Source organism: Betta splendens, chromosome 13 (assembly GCF_900634795.4).
Source record: "Betta splendens chromosome 13, fBetSpl5.4, whole genome shotgun sequence".
In the NCBI taxonomy this organism is placed as follows: Eukaryota; Metazoa; Chordata; class Actinopteri; order Anabantiformes; family Osphronemidae; genus Betta; species Betta splendens.
Window position 1 is genome coordinate 2216582 of NC_040893.2, and position 9601 is coordinate 2226182.

General features: G+C 40.7%; 1 long non-coding RNA gene across 1 annotated transcript; it reads left to right on the forward strand.

The window, feature by feature from the left end:
• Nucleotides 1–789: 789 nt before the first annotated feature.
• Nucleotides 790–8554, forward strand: LOC114868085 (uncharacterized). Its single transcript, XR_003787979.2, has 3 exons — nucleotides 790–904; nucleotides 3156–3231; nucleotides 8299–8554. It is a non-coding gene; the product is annotated as an uncharacterized LOC114868085 (long non-coding RNA).
• The last annotated feature ends 1047 nt before the right edge of the window (nucleotides 8555–9601 follow it).

Genomic DNA, 9601 nt, shown 5'->3' on the forward strand with positions numbered 1-9601 from the left:
GGATCTACAATAGTATCGTTATGAGTAAAGTTAATCTTTTTATTTATCAGGATGGTGACCCCTCTTTGTTTAGAATTGTAACCGGCTAAGTAAGCATGTGGGAACTCTGTTGATGCCAGAGTGTAATCTATAGTTTTAGGAATATGAGTTTCCTGTAGGAAAGAAATGTCTGCTTGTAGGGTTTTCAGATGATTAAATATTTTAAATCGTTTCTCCTTTTTATTGATTCCACGTACATTCCAAGTGACAATCTTCAGTGGTGTCATAACTTACCTGACAGCTGTTAATTGCTAGTCTTGTGTGTATGTAGTGTGACAGACTTTAGGTGTGTGGCTCATCTTAAGTACCTGTGTATTCTGAGTTGTGGGTTGTCTATGTATGTGCACGTGTTTCCAAACTCCAGCTGCATTGTAACATAGCAGTAGCGTAATAAGTAACGTCACACTTCATACACGTGAATATAAAGAATGTCATGTCTGTCTGATAATTAAATATAATTAAAGTTATCAGTCAGTGGACTAGCTTGTTGCTTTGTACTGCTTGTGAAGCTTTCAGGATCTGCTGTGCCACGTCAAAGTCTGCGACAACTTCCTTGTTCGTTAGCCAATGAGAGCGTGGAGGTGTCATGAGCCAGGATTGTTCCTGTGTTGTTTTTTGGTTTCCCATGTTCATTTCCTGTATTATTTTGGTAGTGTTTCCGGTTTCTGTTCTGTCATGTCTTTTGCCTGCTTTACATTTCTGATCACGTGCCTCGTCAGCTGTTTCTGATTAGTTCTCCTGTGTTTACCAGCTGGGTCCACTCAGTAGTTAGTCTCCAGCATTTTAAGCTCCAGCACTGACCTGTTCCATTTGCCAGATAGTTTTTGTCGAGCACCTGGTTTGTCAGCTTTCTAACAATCTCCAAGTAAGTCCATGGTTTTGACTCGTGCCTGTTCAGCCTGTGTCTCTGCTAGATATTGTGATCCCTGGTTTTGACGATTGCCTGCCCGACTCCCGTTTTGCCTGCCGTCTTGGTTTAATTATTACTAATTAATTAAAATTAAGGTCACGTTATTTTACTTGTAAAGAACAGAACGGTTTATGCACGCACAGATCGGTTTACGCACAAATCTAATCTGACCCTAATTTGACTCCATAATATTCAGGAAGGGATATTTTTCTATGCTGAACAGTACATAGAAGTCACACTGGACCTATTTATGCATCATGCACACTGCAAAACCTGAAACTAAATTAGTCCGCACTGAGCTTTATGTTAACCTCGTGCCCACACAGGAACCGTTAAACAAACCAGCTGGAGAGAACTGATACAAACAATCTGAACAGAATAACAGCATCCAGGTAATATCACCCATCATGAGATGATGATTATCATGAGAGCAGAAAAACATGAGTCGAAGGGAATGAACAAAGAGAAGCTTAACTGATTAGGTGCCATCAGGTATGTGTTTATGTATCAGAAAGTAGCACAAAAATAATTTTAAACCCAGTAAAATTTTCATCATGCCGACAAATGTGTAAAAACATTTAGAATTATTACTTAGTTTGGATTACGGGGAAATATATCTGGGATGGTTTCATTTTCCTTTCCTTTCTTCCTTCATTTGCAAACCCAACACGCTGCATGTTTTTGGGACCATTAAATTATTTTGTCAGGCACTGTGTTGGACAGTCTGGGAAGATTTGAACATAATATTTCCAAAGATCAGCTCAAGATTCTTAATACTTTAATACGTTCCAAACTAAATTAATTATTAAAATAATTATCAAATTATTTATATTTATTTAAACAAATACATGAAATATTTTAGTATGTCCCAGCTTTCTAAATCAGCAGCTTGAGTTGTTTTTACACAGTGCAAATGTGTTTGAATGAGGGTTTAAGTTGTGTTGCGGGACAACAAAAAACATGCACGCACGCACGCACGCACGCACGCACAAGGCCACTCTTGGAACTGTGATAGAAGGTGTTTGGTATCAATTTTGGATAATTGGGTCTCCACGCAACATAATCTCACATTAGCAGAGCCAGCTGTGCAACAAGCATGCATGCTCTGTTTGCTGAAGGTAGCAGTGATATCTGACTTTTGGATGCTCGCCTGTCTAGTGTCCGTCGTGTTTCTGACACCAGTGGCCTACTGTACACGATGTAGGGTCCACCTACCATGATAAAAATTAAAGTTACGTGCGTATGGCATTACTAGCCCTATTTCTGTCATTTTGAAGCCTCTGTTTCAACACATACACGCACAGACACACATGGAGCAATTTAAAAAAAAAATCCTCACACCAATTTTGTAATCAATGCCCACAGAAAATGGGATTCCTCTGGCCGCTGGCAATTAATACATTTGTGTCCTTTTTTTAACACTAGTGAGCCGAGCTTGAAATTACCAATGACTGTCTCTTGCTCATTTGCATATTTATTGCAGTAGAAGACGAGGTGGTGGTGGCAATGGTGACAGTGGTGGGGGGTGAAAACTGGGGCGAATGATTGATGTAGAGTTCGTCTCCTGCATTACAAACAGCCCATTATTGGGCAGACAGAGGATGAGAGAGAAAGGAGGACAGAGACACTGAAATGAACTGAAGAAGAGGAGAACAGAGAAAGGAGGACGAAGAGCAGTCCAGCATACAGTTGATTAAGAAAGGACAGTTGATCTGGTCTATGCACAAGGTTTTTGTGTTGCATCCATACTTTCCTCTGGCAGTGTCTTTCTAATTCTCTCCCCATTTCTTTTTTTTCCTTCTATATTTTGTGAGGAAGATGGCTGCGGTGGGAGCATTAAAGTCTTGTTTTAATAGATGTTGACAAGGAGTAGACCAACAAACCCCAAGCCTGAGGATTTGCTTGAAAAGATTCAATCAGACATGTTTTCACTGCGATTAATTGGTGGACTCAGAGGGGGGAGGATGGGAGGGATGTGGGGATGAAGGGATTGGTGACAGAGGTGTGAATGAGTGTGATTGTTCAGAGAACAGCCCAGACCGCACCATCAACCCCCCTTATCCTTTTCTTCTACACCCTCATGCTTCCCTCTGTCATTTTGAGCGATAGTTCCGAAATGTCCTTTGAATGATGCTAAAGAGCAAACTCCTTCACCCTCCCCCTTCCCTCCTCTCCTCCTCCCTGTGAATTATGAGTATTATTTCAGGGAGGTGGGATGTGGTGAGCCAGAGAACAGAACTACACCACGTTGATTGGATCTGACCTGCCTCTAGTTGTGTCAGGTATACGTGTACACACACACACACACACACTGCAAAAACTGCCTGTATGGGTTGGTTGTGATTCGCTGAGACAACCATGTCCTGATCATGACACACTCCATCTCCATGAGGTGAAACCGGTACTGTCACACACATGCACATCCTTGTACTTACATCAAATTAAGGACCTCCATTAACATAATGCCTTCTTTTCTGAGCTCCGTTACAAAGTCGGCGGCAACCGACACACCTAGCTGTGTACTGGCTATCTGAAACCCTGATTCTGCCTAAACAACAACGGGGAAAGATGGCATCCACGCCAAGTAACTGAACCCTACCCAGAGGAATCTAAAACCCTCTGGCCAGAAACTGGGGCCAGGACTAATGAGGCAGAAACAGGAAGGGAGGACTCAAATGCAACGACTACAGTCACAAGTAACTGATTTTACATTTATGTACATTTATTAAAACCTTGGACACAGGACAAGGATATATATATATATATATATATATATATATACTAAAGTAACATAACTAAATAAGCAGAACTAATTAGAACTAATAAACACAAGAACCAATCTTGACAATGACACAAATAATACCAACCACTTGGCACTTCACAAGACCGACAAAACACATCCGGCATCATGGATGACTACCCAGAAACAATGCGACTCAAACAAGGAACTTAAATACTAGGATTTTAAACACAGGTGAAGCGAATCTCATGACTGCAGGAAATAACATCATACACGCAAAAAACATTGAAAACGAAACACCCCCTTGTGGCTCAAAGGGCCAGTACTGACACTTCCAAAGTGACAGAGCTTCTCACCCTGCAAAGAGAGCTTATTTCAGCAGCTTGCATCCAGAATGTTGTCATTTGCTCCTGACCCAAAGCTCAGCCCAAATGATGACAGGTGAGATACAGAGATGTTTATTTTTGTCATATGTTACAATTTGTCATTTCTTGCTCAATTAAGTTTGACCTTCTGGTTCCTAGACCAACGCTTTACCCATTAAGCTACCGGTCAAAAGCAGCTTAATATCCAGGCTATAAAGCAAAGTTAATCCACCCCCATTTTATAACCTGCAGGTGTCCATGTCATAACGAGATATTTACACAGAAAGATGGTACACAATCCTCTGCGTCCTTTGGTCATAATGATATGTACACTAGATGCAGGTTTGGAGGCGAGGTTGTTAGACTTAGAGTCTCGGCTTCGCACCTTAGAAAACAGGCCAGTTAGCCAAGCCCCTTTAGCCGGTGCGGAGTCTCCTAGCTTAGCTGCTACCAGTCCCCCGGCAGGTCCCAGGCAGCTGGGTAACGACTGGGTCACGGCTCGTAAGAAACGTAGCTTTAGGCAGGCGCCCACGGTTCACCACCAACCGTTTCACGTTTCAAAGAGATTTTCCCCACTCAGCGACACACCCGCTGAGAAACCCACTCTGATCATTGGTGACTCTATAGTCCAAAACGTGAAGTTAGAGAATCCAGCGGTCATAGTTAAGTGTTTGCCTAGGGCCAGAGCGGGTGACATGGAGTCTTATCTTAAGCTCCTGTCTAAGGATAAGCGTAAGTACGCTAAGATCGTAATACACGCAGGAGCTAATGACGCCCGGTTACGCCAATCGGAAGTCACTAAAACTAACATTGTGTTCGTTTGCCAAAACAATGTCGGACTCTGCTGGTCACGTTGGGGAGGGGTCCAGAGAAAACTACGATGACATGTATAGCCGGCTGTCATCGCTCCACCGCTGGTTGTCTAGGTGGTGTCCACCAAACGGTGTGGGCTTTGTGGCTAATTGGAGCACTTTTTGGGGAAAACCTGGGCTGATTAGAAGAGACAGAGTCCATCCCACGTTGAACGGAGCCTCTCTGCTTTCTAGTAACATGGCCATGTTGCTTAGTCTCCCCACTCCGTGACAACTCAGAGTGGAGCCCAGGAAACTTACACACCTCTTTGCATGTTCTCTACAGCCGCCACCCCGTCTTAGTCTTAGTTATCACATAGAGGCTGTGTCTGCTCTACAACCACCTAAACTATACAAATCGCCAGAATTTCATGAACATCAAAACAATTCATCTTATAAAACAAAGTAAGTTAGTAAGGTTTATTAAATATCAGTTGAATCTCTCGTCTAAATCCCTGTTATTAAATGACTTCATAAGTGACCATAGATCTGTTCTGTCTCACTGAAACCTGGCTGCAGCAGGATGAATATGTTAGTTTAAATGAGTCGACTCCAATGAGTCACATAAACTATAATGTTCCTATAAGTACAGGTAGAGGTGGAGGAGTAGCAGCAACTTAAACTTAGATTTACTAATTATTCCTAAACCTAAACATAATTCTAACTCATTTGAGAACCTCACCCTAAACCTTTCTCACCCAGACTCTAAAACTCAGAAGCCAGTTGTGTTTTGTATTGTTTACCGTCCTCCTGCTCCATATTCAGAGTTCTTAACTGAATTCTCTGAATTCTTATCTGACTTAGTTCTTAGCACAGATAAAGTCATTGTAGTGGGAGACTTTAACGTTCATGTAGATGTTGACAGTAAATGTGTCAGCACTGCTTTTAACTCCTTAATAGACACTATCACACTATTATTGGTTTTACTCAGCAGGTAAATGAACCCACTCATTGTTTAAACCATACCCTCGATCTTGTCCTGACATATGGGGGTGGAATTGATAATTTAATAGTTCTTTACCAAAACCCTCTGTTATCTGACCATTTCTTAATAACATGAATTTACCATAATTGACCTTGCAGCAGTTGGAAAGAAATCTTACTATAGCAGATGTTCTGAATCTGACGACACTGTTGCCAGATTCAAGCAGACGATTCCATCATCTTTTGCCTCGTTGTCCTGTAGCTACACAAAAGAGAACAGTCACCTTAATCTTTATGAACAGGTTGATTGTCTTGTAGATGATGCTGCAGCTTCTTGACGTTCAATGTTAGACACAGTGGCTCCTCTGAAGAAGAAGGCAGTGAATCAGAGGAGGTTAGCTCCATGGTATAACTCAGAGATCCGCAGCCTAAAGCGCAGAAACAGACAACTAGAAAGACAGTGGCGTTCCAACAAAATAAATGTAAACTGCATTGCATGGAAGGACAGTCTAATAATATATTAAAGAGCACAGCACTGCTAGAAAAACATATTATTCCTCCTTAATTGAGGAAAACAAAAACAACCCCAGGTTTTTTTTCAGCACTGTAGCCAGGCTGAAAGTTATACCTGTGTTGAACTATCCCCTTAAATGTCAGCACCAATGGCCCTACGAACTACTTTACTAATTAAAGTATCACCATTAGAGAAATCAATTATCAGTGTCTTCTTCCAAGTGACAGAAATCACTGTCTAGATCAAACAACTTTAATAAATTTACCATGTCCTCTGTCTTACTTAGAGAGCCCCCCCCCCCAACTCATATGGAGTTAACTTTAATAATTATCTCAAGTCGTTGACTCCGATTACTTAAAGAAGTTCTACAATCAATCAGCTTGTCCGTATTAAATCAAATCAACTAATCTTCACATTTAGTCTATGAACCATGGGCTTTTAAGGTGGCTGTGGTTAAACTTTTATTGAAAAACCTGTGCTGGACCCTAGAGAACTAGCCAACCATAGGCCTATTTCAAATTTACCCTTTATTTCTAGGAAACTTGAAAAAATCGTGTTTAAACAATTATCTGACCACCTGAGTGGGAATAACCTGTACAAAGATTTTTAGTCAGGATTTAGAAAACGTAAAAGCACAGACATAGAGTCGCGAATGATCTTCTCTTAGCTTCAGACAATGGTCTAGTTTCTGTCCTTGTCCTATTAGATCTTAGTTCTGCACTTGATACAACTGATCAGAACATTCTAATACAGAGAATAGAACATAGAATCGGAATTAAAGGAACAGCACTAGGATGGTTTAAATCCTATATGTTGAACAGATTCCGGTTTGTTCATGTTAACGACAAATCCTCCACATGCACAAGGATTAGCTATGGAGTACCACAGGGTTCTGTGCTTGGTCCAATACTGTTTAGTCTATACATGTTTCCTCTAGGTAAGATTTTTAGGAATCATTCTATAAATTTTAATAGTTATGCAGACGATACTCAGCTATATATGTCTTTGGAACCAATTGAAACAGAAGTTGTTTAGAAGACATCAAATCCTGGATGTCCTAAAACCTCCTTCAACTAAATTCAGATAAAACAAAAATTCTTATTGTTGGGCCTACTTTGGGGAACCTTGGCATCATCTTTGACCAGGATCTCTCTTTTACATCATACATTAAACAAATCTCCAGAACCGCATACTTTCACTTTAGAAATATAGCTAAAATTCGAAGCATCCTCTCTCTCGGAGCGATGCAGAGAAACTGATCCATGCATTTGTTACCTCTAGGCTGGACTATTTTAACTGCTTACTTGTAAGATATCCTAACAGCTTATTCAAAATGCTGCAGCCAGAGTTCTGATGGGACCTAGAAAGAGAAATCACATTTTTCCTACATTAGCTTCTATGTACTGGCTGCCTGTAAAATGTAGGATAGAATTTAAAATTCTCCTACTCACATACAAAGTACTCAATGATAAAGCTCCTTCTTATCTTAAAGACCTCATAGTTCCTTATGCTCCCAGCAGAACACTTCGTTCTTAGAGCGCTGGGCTGCTTGTGGTTCCTAGAGTATTTAAATGTAAAATGGGAAGCAGAGCCTTTAGCTATCAAGCTCTTTTGCGGTTAAACCAGCCCCTTGTTTAGGTTCGAGAAGCTGACTCTTCAACTTTTAAGATCAGGTTTAAAAGCTTCCTTTTTGATAAAGTTTATAGTTAGATATGGTTCAGGTCACTGGCAATGATTGATAGTCACAGGAACCATCTCTTAGTTACAGTAAGCTGCAATAGAAATAGACTGCTGGGGGACTTAATTTACAGTATACACTGAACTCCTCCATCCAATAACCTCCCATCATTGTTTCATGTTTAACTAACCTTGTTCCTTTCTCTAAAGTAGTTGTGCTTCCTTTCTCTAAAGTAGTTGTGCCCGCTCTCTCTCTCTCCTCCACTCCTCATCTACAGGTATCATCGGACTCAGAGCTTTGTGTCTGTTATGGGCAGCCGCGGATCCATCCTGCCTGTGTCCAGTCCCTGGTCCAACCTTCCTGCCTGCACTTTGTTGTTGCTTATTGTTGTAACTGTGCTTTTCTCTCTCTCTATCCCCTCACCCCAACTGGTTAAGGCAGATGGCCACCCACATACAGCCTGGTTCTGCTGGAGGTTTTTGTCTCTGCACTTTTTCTTTCAAATAGTAAATAAAGGCTTGCTGTATGTAAGATCTGTTGGGTTTATTTGTGTAAGTTTTTGTACAAAACTAAACCTTAACTTGTAAAGTGCCTTGAGATAACCGTGTGATTTGGCGCTATATAAATGAAATTCAAATAATTGAATAAAAAAAAAAAATGTACCTGTAAAGCGGTTGGTTAAGAAAGTAGAGCAGTCATCAACTGAAGACATGATTTGTTTCAACGGACAAGTTATATTACACAAAATGCCACAAGTAATTCAAATCATGTGAAAACCTAGAAAAGCGAATACACATCACAATAAAGTGCCTTATGTCCTGCATTCTCCCTGCCATTGTTGTTTAACAGCACTTGGTAGCTGTCACTTGACAAATTAACAGATGAACGAACTGTAAGGATTCATATGAACAAATCGCGAACTAATTGTAATGCTTGCTGTTTGCCGTAGAGCCTGAGGGGCCTGACTGTCACGTGACAGAACGAGTCCCTGAGGAAGGACGCTTAGTTGAGTGAATTGTGAACGAATCACTTCTGTTTCCTGTCCTGTTGACTGAGCTTATGCAGCTGCTGCCATCTGGCAAGGGGAGAAAGTACTGCATTAAAAGTCGCTCACTTACACGACTTGTTACTCCCAAGCCATATAAAAAACCTGTAAAGATTCACAAATTAGCCGCACCGTTGTTTAAGAGTCAGGAAATCACTGTAGATTACCTGCATTAGTGTTGCCTATGCCCCAATTGTTTTGTCAATCTTAAGCTACGTATTTCCTTACTCCTCAAATGTAGTGTTTTGTGTATAATTCTCTACTTGAATTAGGAACCCCCCCATCTGGCATCTCAGTCCTTTGGTAAGGAACCTATCAAATCTTGTCAAAGTGTATGAGTTGATATATGAAAAGGTGGGAACATTCCAATCATAATAAGTTTGTTGTGCCACATAGTTTTATTTAGTCATTTTTGTCCAATTATAACTAGTGTTACTATTGGTAAAGTATTCGCAATTTATGGCCAGGACTTATGTTACAAATAAATCTTGGATGAGGTTTTTACACATTCCCATTTGCCTCCTTATAACTAGCT